Source organism: Ambystoma mexicanum, chromosome 3q (assembly GCF_040938575.1).
Source record: "Ambystoma mexicanum isolate Mex_15411 chromosome 3q, UKY_AmexF1_1, whole genome shotgun sequence".
Lineage (NCBI taxonomy): Eukaryota > Metazoa > Chordata > Amphibia > Caudata > Ambystomatidae > Ambystoma > Ambystoma mexicanum.
Window position 1 is genome coordinate 774,509,281 of NC_090926.1, and position 17,572 is coordinate 774,526,852.

Below are 17,572 nucleotides of genomic sequence, written 5' to 3' on the forward strand. Positions count from 1 at the left end.
TGAGGGCCTGGCTAACATATTTACAAAAAAGGAAGAGTTTTTCCATAGGGTTATCAATAAGGGTGGCCTGTGTTTCTAGGTGAAAACCTGTATACCTCTGCCAAGCATGTGCCTTTACAGCAGCTGCAACGCAACATTGCTATTTGCAGTCTGTACGACATCCAATGTATTTTTTATTAAGGCATTTGCTGAGAGAGTCCCCATCACGCACACCTCACCATATACAACCTTCTGTTTCTAATATACCTTATCCTGAGAAAAACCATTTGAAAAGTAGAAACCCAATGACATTTAGGGACTGGGGGGGGGGGGGAGGTGGAGGGGGATCAGAAATGCGAGTCGGACACAAAGGTATAGCTTTCTAACAAGTTGCAATTTTATTAAATAAAAAGAGGTGAGACAAGCGCCTCTTTCCCCAGCCTAAAAATGAGGTTCCTGCTGAACAAACTAAGACTAACGAAAAATGACCTAGTGTTCAAAGGGTTTCTGTGCCTCACTCGAAAACACACAACAAAATTATACAAGGATTGAATGGCTGTTCTCAATTCCACAAAATAATAAATTGATATTTAAACTTAAAACTTTTTAAGAGCATTCCTTGTGACCAGTGTTGGGTTCCCTTCCCCTGGATCAATTAAGGAATACTTTGTTTAAAGTTCAGCTTCAAGAAAGCTCTTGATAACAAAGTTCCATTCAATGTAATACCAAATGTTTTATCCATCCAATATATCCTTCCACTTGGCAAAATGAATGTCTTGTACAAAGGCTTATCCATAAATCAAAGCAACTTATTTTCCACTGTCTCCTGCTTGGCAAAACAATGGTCTTCTCATCATACACAAGTTTGTAAACCAAGACAATTGTTCTCTTCCCAAAGGCCAAGCAAACTTTAGCACATCATACTTCTTCACAAGAAACACTTTAGTCAGGATAGCTTGAAATTCACTTTCTTTAATGCAACAGTTCATCAAGACAAGGTGATGAAATTTAACAAGTTCCATTTCAACACACTTTTTACATCCATCGTCATACTTCACATCATCATCTTCCTGGCATACCAGGACTAACTACTAACGTTCCATTTCCTGGTTGACTCGCCTGCCAGGGTTAAAACTCCTACTACTATAATTGCATTCAGTGGTAAGGATTGTTCCAAAACTCTCCACACCAGGGTCCTAAGTGAGGAGGTTTGAACAACAACTGCATAGTCTCTTAACGTCTGTGTTATTCTTTGGTTGCCTTTTTGCTGTAGGCAATGCAGGTTACAGTGTTCTCCCCATTGGTAGCTAATACAAGGAGGATTTTGCTCCTGCAGCTTGTGCACTCTTATGCAACCTCTTGGCTGCTGGCAAAGCAGGTTACAATGATCTTCCAATTGATATCCCTTATCATGAGAGTTGCACCCTGGATGCCCTGCTATTACTCTTCCCTCGGCCTTGGCACTGTGGGTAACAATGATCTCCCAATTGGTACCCCTTCTTCGGAGAGTTGCGCCCAGTCTGCCTTGGAATCATTCTACTACTTTGGCAAGGTAGGTTACAATTATCTCGCAATCAGTATCTCCTCTTAGTGGAGCTGCGCCCAGTCTGCTTCATTTCATTTGTTCGGTATTCAAAATCATCAGTTCTGCTTAGCCGTCTTTTTCGGAGCGCCCCGGGGTCACCTGCTTCAGGCCAACTCACCGGTCTTCCTTTGCGTCTTCGTCGGACTCGCGGGTGCTGCAGTGGATCTCCTCAGGTCCATCTACGCTTCTGCCAGCTCCGGTCTGACTGCCACGGTATGCACAGTCCTTCAGCGGAGCGCTGACAGCTCCATATAATTTCCAGTTGAACTTCTTTATCAGAGAGGTCTGCAGCGTGTGGGGAGCTGGTCTCCCACACGGCATAGCTTGCCTCAGAGTCACTTCCAACTGAGCATTCTCTGCAGAGCCACATATTTTCTCCCAAGTTGGCCTCAACTGCATCAACAGTGTCTCCTGCATATAGGTCTGCTGCCGCCTCAGTTACACCATTAGCTTCTCATAGTCCTTTTCCTACCTCTGTTGCTTCCCACGACAAACTCATTTCTACTTTTAAAAAGGTCCCGCTCAGGTACTTTTTACCACAATAACTAGACCACTGATCCTTCATCAACTCTGAGTTCCTCTTCCTCGTCCCAGTACCAAAGGCATTATGGGACCTGAAGTCCATAATGTGTTTTGTCTTCTTATGATTTGTTAATTCTACCTAATTTGTGAACAGCGCTATATAAAAAGGTAGAATCAGAACAATTAGAGGTTGTGCTATTGACTTGCTGAACCCCCCAATGTACCATCTTAGGCTGTTAGGCAGAGTTTCCTATTCTGTGTTTTGGGTAGTTCTAAGAGAGGGAGCTGTACATGGACAGCATGCCTTTAGATATTTAGGTATCCGGGGCATCTCATCCTCAGAAGAGGATGACTGCTGCATCTCTCCTAGCGGAGTCACCACTTCCCCTTGACAGCTGTCTCCTCCCACGTGATCCTCCCCCATATTGCCACCCCCAGGGTTAGGATCAGGTAGCGGCTGCCTTCCCCTCGCCACATGGGAGGAGACTTTACGCTGGGGTTTAAAGATGGCTCTGCAGGATTCATCGCAACTCCAAATCCCATAGTCCCTCAGGTACTGAGACAAAAGGAGGATGAGAGAGTTTGTGCAAAGTAAAAAGGGCCCAAAGTACAACGTGCAGGCTAGTTGTTTTTCAAAGCCTACATTGCGCAGCACATTTAAAGATGGTGACCGCACTCAGAAGCTGGACAGTGCAGGAGAGAACAGTCCACCCCAGAAGGAGGTTCACGAGAGCAAGACACACAGAGAATGTATTGGGACAGAAGGATGTATGCCGAAGACGAGCAGGAGAAGCTCCTAGGTGTCAGGCCCAGGTCGCTGGTGGAAGTAGCGTTAGTCTGTCCAAAACAAGAGAGGAAACCAGCGTGTGCCCGGAGAGCCGCACAGAATGCTGGAGAGACCTCAGCTGACTCCAGGCTGGAAAGCGAACAAAGCAGATGTTCCACAAAGGTGCAGGCTGAGTCGAAGATGCAGGAAGAGACCGGTGAGTTTAGTTTCTTTATTTATACCGCGCACCAAACCCTGAGGTAACTTGGCGCCAGAGACTTAGAGCAAACGTTAAATGCATATATCATAGAGTATATGAGAGCAACAACAACAACAACAATAAGTGCGAACGACTGGGGTTACATGATGGTCTCTGGTTAGATAAAGTGTGCTGCAATACAGAGTTGTTAAGTGTTAGAAAATGAAATACAATGAAAATTAGCAGGCAGAGTATTTGGATGCGAGTAAGTCAGACGTTAGAAACTTTTATCAACGAGCCAGGTCTTAACTTTGGCTCTAAAGGTCCAGAACGAGGGTTCCATTCAGCGGTTGAGGGGTGGGGCATTCCACTGTTTGGCTGCTAGGACAGGAAAACTCGTTCCGCCCGCCTTTTTTAGATTGAATTTGGGAATGGTGAGGCAGTGCAAATAAATGGCTCTGGTTGGTCTAGCTGAGTGGTGTTTGTTGAATTTAACTGCCAAGTACTTGGGTGCAGTGTTCGTTAGGCACTTATGGGTGATAACAAGCAACCGAAAGGTGATTCTGTCCTGTACTGGGAGCCAGTGGGCGTCCTGTCTGAAGCTAGTGATGCGAGTGGATCGAGGGATGCTCAAGGCAGATCTTAAGGCATTGCTTTGGAGAAACTGGAGTTTATTAAGGTTACGTTCAGAGGTGCCTAGGAAGAGGGTGTTACAGTAGTCAATTCTGGATAGCACTGCTGCTCTGGATAGGGTAATGCAACTATTGGGTGAGAGGAATGACATGCGATCAACTTATTGGTGTAGGCAGTTGAGGATGCAGTGCCATTCACTTGCTTTTTCAGTGAGAGTGTGGAGTCTAAGCAGACCGTAATGTTTTGATTTCTTTGGCCACTTTGATCAGGTTTCCATCAATGTTCATGGATGCATATCGAAGGTCTAATTTGTTTAGTAGTAGTTGGGATCCGACGAGCAGGAGCTCAGTTTTCTTTTCGTTGAGACACAAACTGTGGTCTGCCATCCAAGCCTAAATCTCCAAGTATAAATCATGAATCAACAAGATCAAAAGCTGCCGATAGGTCTAGCAGCAAGAGCATGACCAACTTGCCATTGTCCTTCACCTCATCCATTTGGATTTTAAGGTCCAGGAGGGCTGTTTCGGTTCCATGCCTTGGCCTAAAGCCTGATTGTCAGAGGATCAGTAGGTTGTTGTCCTCCAGGTGTTTCTGGATTTGTAGATAGGCCACTCTATCTAAAATCTTTACGATGATGTAAGGAACATTGGTGATGGGCCTGTAGTTAGTAGGAGTATTAGGGAACAAGTTTTAAAAAAAAAAATGTAAGAGGGGCATGACCCAAGCCTCCGTAAGGCTGTTGGGTACAGAGCTATTTTCAAAGGAGGAGTTGATTATGGCAGTTATGAAGGGGGCCAAGTCATTGGCGCCTTCCTGAATGATTGTGGCTGGGCATAGATCCCCCATGGCATCTGGAAGGTTTGAGGCCTTTGATGATATTTTGTACTTCTTTGGGTGAGACTAGGGAAAAGTAGAAGGGTGGGCATACAGGGGCCCTGTGGTTAGGAGGTGGGGAGGTATTGGCATTCTTGGCCAACCTGTTCATTTTTTGCTAAATTTTGGAGCAAGGCAATTTTGTCTGCGAGAGCTTTTTTTATTTTTGCACACCAGTCTGCGTCTTTCACACAAGCTTCTGAAGGAGGGGATGGTGACTCAAGTTGCCTAAGGATATTGAAGAGCTCCTTGGTCCTAGATTTGGCATTAAGGATTCTGTTGTCATAGGTCTCTTTCTTAGCAATTAGGATAGCTGATTTGTAGGCAGAAGCGGCTAAATTGAAGAATGCTTTGTTAGTAGAGTTAGGCGTTTTTCTCCATGTGGATTCTGCCGTTCTTTTGGCGTTCGAGGATTTTCAGTTCAGGGGTAAACCACTTGTTAAGATGGGCTATTGGATTAGCTTTAGTTAGTTTAATGGGAGCGACGCTGTCTACTGCTGCTTCAAGTGTTTTGTTGTAGAAGTCGACCAGCTTATTTGCATCTATGTCTGTGTAGTTGGCAGGTTCTAGGATATTATGGATTAGCAGGCGTAAGCTTTGCAACGTTATGTTAAGGTTGTTTCTGGCAAGGGTTTGCGGAGCGATAGCAGTATTAGGGCTGACAGGTGCATCCCCCTGGATGGAGAAGGAGATGAAATGGTGGTCGGACCAAGCAGTGGGTTCATTTTGGAGGATGGTGGTAGAGAAGTTTTAGTCTAGCAGCCAATCCAGTGTTCTGCCTTTATTATGCGTCGGTGCTATGACGCGATCGTTGAAGCCAAGCTGGGAGATGCAGTTTTCCAGAGAGAAGGCATTTGGGTCAAGGAGACCTAAGTTAAAGTCACCAAGCAGGATGATTTGAGATCCTGGTTTGGGGTTGTTGGTTAGGAGGTTGTTAATGTCTTCCTGCAGGATGAGATGTGACCTGGGGGCCTGCAGATAAGGCGCATAAGAATAGTTTGAGACGCTGGGAGCGGATCTTGACTGTCAGTATTCCTGTAGTTAGGAGGCTGGCAGACAGGGTGGCTCTAAGGCCTAAGGATGTTTTAGCAATGAATGCTACTGCGGCTCCTTTGCCTGCGTCTCTGTCTTTCCTTATTTTTGAGTAGCCAACTAGGATGGCTAGTGATAGTGCCGGGCCTGCTGCAGCCAGGTTTCAGTAATGGCCAGGAAGTGTTAGTCGTTGGATGAGATCAGGTCTGCAATCTCAAGCACATCGATGACCAGAGAATGAGCATTAATGAGAACACCTCGGATGGTAGGGCATTTAGCTATGCTGAGAGTTGCTTTTGAGGTCTTAGCTGTGTCGGGGGTTGGGCTGGCTGGTAAATGGTTTGGAGACAAGAGTTGGGGGTCTCTTCTCGTAAGTGTCCTACGGAGAGGGAGCCGGGAGCAGAGTCTTCGGTTTCTGTCCTTCACTGGACATGGGTCTACCCAAAGCAGCTGTGGTCCCCGGGGTGGTCCGATTTGATAAATTTAGAGATTGCCAATGATGAAGAGCATAGAAGAATGTTTGAATGCAGTCAATACACAGTACAAAGAGAACCCCCAAACCAATACTGGTGCATGAGATGCCAGTGTGGGGGAGAAGTTTGAACAAGTGTTACCATAAGCCAATATATAAAAGAAACCCTGGCAGAGGAGTATACTAGGTAATTGAGATTGATTGAAGATTCCTGGCAGGAGAGTATACCTGGCAATCTAAAGAGTTAAAGGAAATCTTACGGAAAGACTAGTCCTCAGTCTAAGAGGCGATTTAGGTAAAGCACTATGTGTGGGTGAACTGTCATCTGGTATTGCACCAAATGACAAAACGTTTCCACTTACTCGAATAACAGTGCCTGGGATTAGGTTTCGCACTTCTCTAAGAACGTCCACACACCTTTGAGGCAGCTGGATACACCAGAACTCCAAGTTGAGAGTTTGGGGGTATTGGTGCAGTGTTGTCCCCTGATCTTGGGACAGCATGTTGTAGGGGCAGGGCATCTTCAGTAGAAGGCATAGTGAATTTCTCATGAGATGAACAAGTTACTTACCAACTGGTAACGTTCTTTCGACTGGATGTTGCTCCAACGTATTCCACATCTTTGACATGTAATGTCCACAGCTGTGCACTTCGGAAACTTTTTTCGGCAGAGGGCATCCTGCATCGATGACGTCGGGTCGATGTCCCCTGAAGGCCTCCGTCGAGGGCGACGTCACCGGATGTTGTAAATAGGACACACGGTGCCATTAGCCTCAGTTTAAATTTTTTCCCTCAGAACGTGTGGCACCAGTCTCATACCTGCTTGACTGCACTTAGCCTTGCGGAAACAGAAGCTGTAATTGCATAGGAAATTCTCCAGAGGGGCAGGCTGGGAGCACGATGTGGAATACGTTGAAGGAACATCCAGTCGAAAGAACGTTACTAGTTGGTAAGTAACATGTTCTTCGAATGGGTTGTGTCCTCCAACGTATTCCACATCTTTGACAGACTCCCAAAGCAGTACCAGTAAATGGAGGAGAGAAAAGAATTTAGAGTACCCAATTAGATTGAGGAATAAAGAACCGCCTTCCCAAAGGCCATATCCTGACCATGGATTGTATCCAGGGAATAATGTTTAACCAAGGTGTGGATTGAAGCCCATGTAGCAGCATCACAAATATTCCTAATAGGAACAACCCGCTGGAGGGTGTTGGAAGCAGCCACGCCCCTAGTGGAATGAGCTCGCAACCCTTCAGGAGGGTCCTTACTCGCCAATCGGTAACACTCCTTAATGGTAAGGATAATCCACCAGGACAAGGTCTGTTTGGTAACAGCCTGGCCCAATCGATGTCCAGCATATCCTACAAAGAGTTGATCGTCCACTCTGACCCTGGACATCCTAGAAATGTAAAAGCTCATAGCTCTCCTAGGATCCAACCGATGGAGTCACTCCTCTTCCTTACCAAGATGAGGAGGAGGGTAGGAAGATGGAAGAACCACCTTTTGACTCAAATGATATTCAGATACTACCTTAGGTAGAAAAGAGGGACGTACTCGCAGTACAAACCTGTCCTTGTGAAACACAGTAAAGAAGTGCCTGCAATTCACTCACTCTGCATGCGGAAGTAACCACAACCAAGATCACAGTCTTAAAGGACAGTAATCTCAAAGGACAAGAGTGCAAAGGTTCAAACGGAGCACCCATGAGAAATTTCAAAACCAAATTCACATCCCAAACCGGCACATGGAAAGGAGACGGCGGGAATGCATTAGTCAGTCCTTTAAGATACTGAGAAATCAAAGGAATCTTGAATTAAGAACATTCTTCAGACGAGCGCTTAAAGATAGACAGCGCCGCCAGGTAACCCTTAATGGTACCCACTTAAAGGTCCCTGTGGGCCAAAGAAAGTAAGAAAGACAAAACCATAGGAATGGAGCACTGAAAAGGATCAACATTGTGACCTCTGCACCAGTCACAGAACGGCAACGGTACACGGATTTTGTTTCAGGCCACCTGGCCGAAAGCAGCGCCTCCATCACATCATCCGGGAGGTCCCAATCCTTATACCTCAACCTTTCAGATAACAAGCGTGAAGGTTGAGAGTCTTGAACTCTGGATGGAGAACCTGACCCCCCTCTAACCCCCTCCCCCCCTCGCGCACGAAAGCAGATCCTCTCGGTAGGGAAGACGGCGTGGAGGGCAGATGAACATTTCTAGAAGGCCCAGGTACCACACTCTCCTGGCCCAATCTGGAGCAATGAGGATCATGTGGGAACTGAACCTCTGCAAATCTTGAGGAATGACGGGGACTGGAGGAAACGTGTACAGCAGTGGGAATGACAAATCCACCACAAACGTGTCTCCTAAAGCTCCTCTTGGAGGAAATTCCCTTAAGCAGAATCTCTCGCACTTCCGGTTGACACTGGTGGCAAAGAGATCCACTTGCGAGGTTCCCCAAAGGGCCAAGATCTCCTGAAGGACTTCCTGAGCCAACTCCCACTCGTGAGAGATCGTGCCCTGCCTGCTCAGAGCATCTGCCACCGCATTTTCATCTCTGGCCAGATGAACTGCCGAGATCCAAATTTCCTGCTGGATGGCCCAGAACCAGAGCTGCATTGCCTCTCTGCACAACGGAAGTGACCTTACCCCCCTTTTTTGTTGAGGTAATGCATGGCCACTGTGTTGTCGTCATGATTAGAACACTCTTCCCCCATACAAAGGGTGGAAAAGCCTTTAGGGTGAAGGCGCGCGTCTCCCTGTTAGCGCGATCCTCCGCCCAATGAGAGACAATAATGGACTGACTCTCCCAGAGGGAATAAGGTTAGGACAAAGTGCGGGTGAGCTTAATGGGAGTTTATATAAGTCGAAATAGGGCATGCAAACTCAGAGCGCTCTGTCTGACATTAGCAAAGACAGGCGTATATATTTACAAAATACGTCACAAGAACCTACACACTATAGGGAGCACATGTTGTGGGGATTGGGTGGCGACGACTAACTATAGGTGCATCTGTGATGTGGTGCGCCGTGGTTGGTGGACGTCACTGGTTGCCAACGTGGGCCGGGCAGGTCAGCTGGGCTCATCCGGGCGGTGCTGTTGTGCCAGGCATAGCCAGTGTCATTGATGAACGTCTTTCTTGGCTTGGCACACTGCATTCATTCAATATTGCAATATTATCTTCCCCGGTAAATCTTCCAATATGTTATTCTACAGGTTAATGCAACACAGGAGGAATGCACCTAGAGTGGGGTCCTTTGGTAATACATGGTTACCATCGTCCTGTTGACCGGGTATCATAGGTCGCAGGGTTGGGTCTCAGGGCAAGGGGCGAGCTGTCCAAGTTATCATGTCTCGTTAGAAGTCATTATGAATGTGTTCCTACAGTGTTGCTATAATATTGGGTGTCCTAATTTTACAGGGGCCATTAACCTGGTGGGTCGTGGAGCCTAAGAAAGGGCACCTTCTGGCCTGCGTTTATGGCCGGGGTTTACTGCTGGGTTGTAAATAATTCAGGTGGCTGGCCGCGGCCCTGGGAGCTGCGGGGGAACGTGAATGCTTGAAGCAGCTCCAGCCGAATTGGGGGCGGTGAGGCAGAGCAGCACAGGCCTCTGCTTTCCGTCTGGCAGGCTTCAATGGGGAGGAAGGGGGAATGGCCTTGGATATGTCCACAATGGCATTTCCCCTTGTGTGTTGCAGATTATGTGGAAGAGGCATAAACATTCATATAATGTACAATACTCATTGATTCTTTTCAAAGCTTATGTTTTCTACATTGTTAGTGCCTTTACATGGCCATTTCAAATGTGTTACCTATACCTATTTTGCAATTGATATCTGTATGTTAAGTATTTAACAACCACAACATTTTGTTACATTTCTATGCATGCATGGTAAGCGAGGTAGTAGTAAGGTTGGTGGAGCATGCAGGAACAACTGGCCAATGAGACTGATGGTGAGCTTGGACATTCAAATACATTTTGTGCATTTTCGTGCACAATTTACATGAGCTCCCAATGTGGTTGCACTTGTCTTCCTGTGCACTCTAGCAGCATTAGTTCACTTATGGCATAGGACCTTGGAGTGCATTCTTCTCGGCGAAACATATAACATGAAAACCCCGGGACACTTTTACCATTTGCGCATATCTACGGGGATGTGGGTACTTCAACCAGAATGCCATATAAACACACATTCTGCCATCTTCATGGAGGTTACATGTTTTAATCAAAAAGGTCATGGAGAGAAGAGTTTCATCACAGGCAGTTTGCTCATTAGTATTTGGGGGCTCTACTTTTGTCGGGGGACCATTTTACAGTTCTTTTCCACCTCAGCCCTGCTGGCCGGGTCATACTGAGGACAGTGATACACTGCGGAAGGTGAATGTTACAGTGTTTGCATCTAGCACTAGCTCATGTCCGTCTGGCTCTCAGCGGATCTGCCAGGGAGCTGCAGCCGCGGGGACAAGTGAGAACTCTCCAAGGGTGGGGGCCGCGCTGCGACACACAGGGCTCATGCCATTTTGATTTCACAAAATGGTTTCCAGGGCCTAGCTTAATACAGCATGTTTGGTCAATGTTTTCAGCCAGTGGTTCACCCGCTACCTGGGCCCTGGGGGCAGTGGGGACCCCTGACGAGCCATGGACCCCACAAAAGGGGGGGCTGCAGGGGAGGAGGGGGTCCCTTGGACCTATCCTCCCATACAAGGGCCAGCCTGATGGCCCTCAGCTCTAACAAACTGATGTGGAGTCTGGACTCCGACGGAGACCAATGACCGCTGGCAGTCAAGTCGTTGGCATGAGCGCCGCATCCTGTGAGGTAAGCATCCGTCTCGACAGTCACCTCTGGCGACGGTTGCCAAAACCGGTCTCCCCTCATCATGTTCCCTTCGTTGGCCCTCCACAGAAGATCCTGGGAGACCGAGAGTGGAATCTGAACGAGATCCGTCATCTTGCCGGAGAACTGCGACCACTGCGTCTTGAGAACTCATTGCAGGGATCTCATCCGCAGCCTGGCCTCTGGCACCAGAAAAATGCAGGATGTCATGAGGCTGAGCAAGCTTAAGAATTCGAAAGCCGGGAGACTCTGGGCATGTTGAAACTTGTCAACCATCTGCACAATGTGATGAGCCCTTACCTTGGGAGGCGAGCACATTCCCAAGGACATGTCTAACACAGCCCCGATGTACTGGAGCTGTTGGGAAGGTGGCAGATGCGACTTCTTGAAATTCAGGGAGAAGCCCAGCCTGTGGAGGGTGCGGAAGGTGAGACTGAGGAGATCCAACGCTTGCTCGGGAGAGCGCCCCCGGATTAACCAGTCGTCCAGGTAAGAGTAGATATGAATCCCCCCTCGCCTGAGGTACGCTGCCACCACCACCATAAGCTTGGTGAAAACCCTCGGGGCAGAGGTCAATCCGAATGGTAGGACCCGAAACTGAAAGTACTTTCTGTACTTGGGATGAATCGGCACATGCAAGTAGGCATCCTGAAGGTCCAGAGACACCAACCAATCCTGAAGTTGAAGGGCCTGGAGGACTTGAGAAAGAGTAACCATCTTGAACTTGTCCTTCCTGAGAAGTTTGTTCAACCAACGCAAGTCCATGATGGATCTCAATCCCCAGTCTTTTTTTGGGATCAAAAAATTAGGGGAATACCATCCCTTGTTCCTCTCCGCTACAGGCACCAGTTCTATAGCGCCTTTCTCCAGCAGGGTTAGGATTTCCTGCACACGGAGCGGATCCGGAAGCTTCAAAGAGAGTTTCCCCGGTGGATTGTCGTGAGGCCGCTGAAGGAAGGGAAGGCAGTAGCCGTGGGCTATGGTATCCAGCACCCATGCATCTGAAGTAACGGCTCGCCATTCTTCGAGATGCTGAGACAGTCTGCCGCAACCGGCGAACCATGGAACCTGGCCTCATGACTGTTTGGAAGCGGCTGCGCCACTGCCTGAAGGCAAAGAGGCAGCTGCCTGAGCAGCTTTGGCACCACGATTTCCCCGACCACCACAGGTACTCTTTCACTGGCCCCTTTGACTGACGGCACCTCTCGTTCTACCAAAGGAGTAGTAGTAGCGAAAAGAACCTCACCTCCATGCTGTCCCCTAGGACGAAAAGGCAGAGGCTGACGCACAGCTGCACTCAAAGATTTAGCTGCAGCTCTCGAGGTCTGCAACCTCTCAAGGCTCTCGTCAGCCTTGCTGCCAAACAAATGTGGGCCATCAAAGGGCATTTTGAGAAGACGGGCCTGAACATCTGGAGCAAAACCAGACTTCCTCAACCACGCAAATCTGCGTATAGTGGTGCTTGCAGCCATGAATCGGCTAACACTGTTGGCCGTATCCAAACCGGACTGATGGAATTCGCATATGGCATCCTTGCCGTCCTGCACGAGAGCAAGGAACCCATCCCTTTCTTCCGCCTCAGGAATATGCTTAGCCGCTAAAGAAACACTGTTCCAAAGAGTGAGTGACAACCTTGCCAAGGCACAAGTGGAGTTGGCCGATTTCAATGCTATGCTCCCAGCAGAAAATACCTTCCAGGCCCAACAGTCGAAGCGGTTGTCGTCCCTATCCGGAGGGATGGTAGGGTACGCCGCCTGCCTCAAGGTGGCCGTAGCCGCCTGAACCACCAAACGCTCGGGAGTGGGGTGAGTAGATAAATAGCTGGGGTCGCTAACGGACGGGCGGTATTTCTTGGTCAAAGATTTATTAACAGCCAGTAGAGATTCCGGGGACTGCCAAGAAGCTGCCACCCTTTTCTGCAAGGTGAGATGAAATGGTAAAACCAGGTCAGAGGACGGACCTTGATCTAAGATGTCCGTTAGATCGTCCTGCACAAAGTCTTCAGGAGGACTGGACCAGCCCTGATACTCCGATACCCTTGCCATGAGCCTCCTGTAGGACGACTCCGCATGAGCCCCAGGCTCAGGCCTACCAAATTCCACTTCCGGGGAAGTGTCCAACCCACTGGCACCATGGAGGGGCTGCGTCAACTCCTCCAACTGACTGTCTCCAGAAAAAAGTGGAGCGTCATCAAGTTCACCAGGGTCCTCAAACTCAGACCTTTCCTCCTCTTCATAAATGTCAGCCAGAGGGAGATGTTACGCTCACCTGGTATCCACAGGGACGCCACCCAGCTGGGTTACTCGCTGGTATGCTTCTCAGCACTGCCCTGATGTGGTCTGCAGGGAAGGTTCTACCTGAAAATACAGGAGGACCGTGTTCAAGACTGACCGACTGGGGTAAGTATCCTCCCTCCACCCCATATGTATTCAGTTCCTCTGGCGCCCTCTGCTCACCTTGTGGTAGAATTAGGCGTGCTCTCAGTCCTGCCTTCTTTGCAGGGGCATGTTGTCTTTCATGGGCGAGTGCGGTCCAGTTACTTCACTGACGCCGGCCCGTTTGATATTGTTCAGGTAGGTCTTATTGCTGTTCTTTAGTTTTGTTGCTATCCTGCATGCCTTTCTTTGATTAAAATGTCTTTTTTTCTCCCTTAGGTATGCAGAGCTTCAGTGCGGCGAACTGGCTTGGTTGAGCCCCACTGGTAAATGATGGCGCATTAAGAGCGCTATGATGCGGTAAGTAAGCGCAATGCGTAGCACTGCAAAGTCTTGCCTTTGCTAACCTGTGTTTTCCTTTCTTGTAGGTCGCGGTGTTCTTCAGCGCGAGTGGAATGTCCGGAGTGGTGCCAGCCGAGAGGCGACCAGCAAGGTAAGCCTTTTGAGCAGTTCATAATTTGTAAATGTCTCTACAGCTTTCTTTAATGTTGCCTCTATCTTCCTCTTTCAGGTCGTTCTGTCCGGGAGGCGTTCAGATTCGAGGAAGCTGTTCTCAGTAGCTGCGAGTGTTTAAAGATGAAGACTGCAGGTAAGATGCTGCTGCTAATGATGTTCCTTTTGTCTCTTTGCAGGTTCTGCTTCTCCGAGGGAATAGCTGGACACGGTGAGCGTCACGTTACAAGCTGCAAAGTAACACGAAACATGTTCTGCAGTCAGGGTGTGGTTTATATAACCCAGGTAAAGTAGTACCAGGGAAAGTAGTTCCAGGCCTGCCACACCCAAAACACTAGACTGCATAGCTTGGTTCTTACGAACCAAGCTATGTGGATGCCTCCATGTTGGCTGACAATACAATAAAGTAGTTCCCAAGCACATTGTTGTTCAGGGTGTATGAGCATGGTGCCATAGGCGCCAGGACTGGCCCCATGACGGCTTTTGAAGAGGATGCCAGGCTCTAGAGGCCCGAGTCCTGACTCCACCTGGCCAATGGGTTTGCCAGAGGGGGTTTTGGGCGAGGGTCGTGACAGCAGTTGAAACCCAGGTCTGGTGACAGAAGAGTGCCTGGAGTCCAAATCTGGCCTCGCAGACTTTGCCGTAGCCTTACTAGGAGGATCCACCACATCGGGGTACTCCAAAGGTAGATTGCGGGGAAAAAATACCCAAAGGCGTCGAGAGGTCCGAAGACTTCAACGTCGAGAGCGTCGAAAACCTCGACGTTGTGAGCGCTGAAGGCTTCGGTGTCGACACAGGTGCCGACGGCGCCGTGGGCTGATACGATGGCAAAGCATCGATGTCTGAGTTGGACGGACACGGCGCCGCCCGAGTCGACACCGGCATCAAGCCCTTAGTAGGTTGCTGCAGTCTGACCGGAGACGAGGACCAAGACCTAGAAGCAAAATCTTCTTCCATTCTGAAGTACTGTGTTGGCTTGGATATGTACTTACCTTAAGACGGTTAGGATTTCTGTGTAGCTGTGGGTTGTCTTCTGTGATGGGGAGGCCTCTCATCAAGTGCACCCAGTCCCACCCACTGCTAGAATCCTGCTAGGGTGTATTCTATGAAGCCCCTGGACCCTCTTCTAACCCTAAAGTAAAGTACTCATCTGCTTGCCCAGTTTTTCCTAACGAACTCTGACTTTTGCTACTAAAGAACCTATTTGTTTTCTTCTCTTTTCAGTAAACAGCATAAAAAAAAGTTTCAATGTAAACTATAAAATATGCTAAATAAAAAAAAAATTTAAAAAAAGGGGAGAACCTATTTTGACACTGCCTGTTGGTCACTAGTCCTAGTGACCCCCCCCCCCCTTCTGCCACTGAGAATACTCATGCTCCAAGAATAAGGGAAAGACTTTCAGGGGATTTGGACTTCTGCATAGAAAAGAAAATAAGTGTTTAAAAGTTACTTACTTGTGAAGAGTTGGTTGGTAACTATAATTCTAAAAGTTAACAGTTACAAACGTTATTACTGATCTTGAAGGTGTGATGCACTATTCTTAAAAGCATGGTTAACATCTTTTCTTCCTTAGCAACTGTTTTGCAAGTCTAATAGAAAGTAGATGTGAAGGTATTTTACTCTCCTGTGATTAGGTTGTGCCTCTTCCCAAAATTAAAGTGTTGGTATCACCAGATTAGTCCTTTGAGGAGAATTGTATTAGTGTCCCCTAACTGAGTCTTGCTTCCCCTCACTTGCTGCTAGCCTGTCCAGAATATGTCTACATTAGGTTGTTGCCTACCTAGAATAACTTTCAGTCATTCAGTAAAGTGTGACAATGGGTTTTACGTTCCCCTTCATTGTGAGGTTAAAGTATGTTGGTTTTACTTACCTCGTGTTAGCTGTGTGCCATCCCAAAAATAATTTACGAGTCACTGCTTATCTCTATCTGTGTTTCACTGATCCCAAAAGCACCTGCAATTGCATATTACATCCTTAGGTTTTACTCACCTAGTATAACTGTGTGTTATCACAAAAGTAGTTCTAGGTTTTTAGTGCACCTAGAATAAGTATTCCACTATTCACCAAAAGTATATTGTCCAGTTGACTGATTAAGTGATTTGTGCTAAGAATCATTATACAACTGGAAGGGTCTACTGCCCTTGCATTACTCAATGTAATTGTAAAAAATAACCGTTGGTTTTTGCTCCCCAAGAATAGGCTTGACCTATACTGAATGTGTGTGAGAAGGTTTCGACTTCCCTAGAACAACTGTTAGCTACTTCAAATAAGGTCTGTGTACTTTCAAGTATAGTGTTGTGTTTTTATGCTGTGATTTCATATAATGTTTTAGTGCTTACTTACCCCTAGATTTATCTGGGCCTACCTGTATTTAAATAAATCCTTTATTTTTACAATGCAAAGTGTTTCAGTGTGTCTTTCGATCATTTGTATTACAATTTCCCTTGTACTGATTCTACAGCCCTCTCTCCCTCCTGAGATAAGCCTGGCTGCTCGGTCTACGCTACCATGAACTCAGGTGGTACAGCCTTATACTAAGAGTGGAGTCTTGTACTGCCTCAGTTGAATGGTTTTACTAATCCCTAAATTGGACTGCAGAAAAACTGTCCTAACAGTCCTTTATGAAACATAAAAGCACATGGAGACCATCCTGTTGACCCAGAACAGGGAGCAACTGATAGTTAATTCGGCCACAAAAACTGTTCTTGGAATACATCATGGTCAGAACCAGTACACCGAGGTACACTAAGAACTTTCCTGGAAGTTTCCTGGTGTGGGATTATCGAAGAGTAAAGTTCAATGTGGTAAAGACAAATGAAATCATGGGAGCCTGGTCTAATGTTTCACAAAATTGTAGGCAGTGTCGTTTGTGAGGGGAATCGTGTGGAAACTGCCAGGCCCCTACGGACTGATTGTGCTGCCCTACAGTATCTACGGCAGTATGCATTAAAAGGTGCTGGCATATCTTTGTCAATAACAGCAGAAGCCCTATGGACTGTTTATGGGTGGTAATTACGAGGCATGTAAATATCACTTGATAATTTTATGGAGGAAGATTGTTGTCATTTTAAACTTATTGGTGTGATGGCATTTTTTGTGTAATTGCAATGATATGGATGGGTGTCATTTTAAAAGTTGGCTTTTCCAACTAAATACATTTAAAAAAATTAATTACAAAAATAAATCAAAAGTACTGTGTTTGAAGAAAGACTATGTGCATGTGCCCCAAGCACATACACCAACGTGACCAATAGTATGACCTGTAATTATGCAATTGTAGTGGCTAGGTTCCTAGGTAATACATGGAAAGCAGAGGGTCGATAGGGTAAGGGGAAAGGGGATACCGCGTCTCTCCTCTGGGTGCCCCACTCCCACTCCCCAGGGACCCCCATCCAGGTGATCCTCCCACCCTGGTCCACCCCCGGGGTCTGGATCCAATAGCGATGGCCACGGCCCGGCCACCTGGATGACAGATCGTAAGGTACTGGTCGGTGCGGCACCCTTTGGTTTCTCACAATGTGCATCTTTCATATCTAAGGTGGCCATGTAATCCCTGTGCTTCATAAATGGAATTATCTCTTGCAGAGTGGTCATCCTGAACCTCCGAGGCTTGACATACTGGTCTACAGGGCACAGGCCTAATACAGGCTGCATGGATACATCCTTTTTTGGTACAAGGAAGTATATTGAATAAATGCCCTTGTTGACCTGATCTAGGACGAGTTTGATCACTCTCTTTGGCAGCAGGACCTTCACTAATTCTCGAAGGATAAGGTGATTGTCTGTAG

General features: G+C 47.3%; 1 protein-coding gene across 5 annotated transcripts in view; it reads right to left on the minus strand.

The window, feature by feature from the left end:
• Window positions 1–17,572, minus strand: part of TMEM94 (transmembrane protein 94) — a 2,019,771-nt gene that overhangs the window by 1,688,479 nt on the left and 313,720 nt on the right. The gene's annotated exons all lie outside the window — the stretch shown is intronic.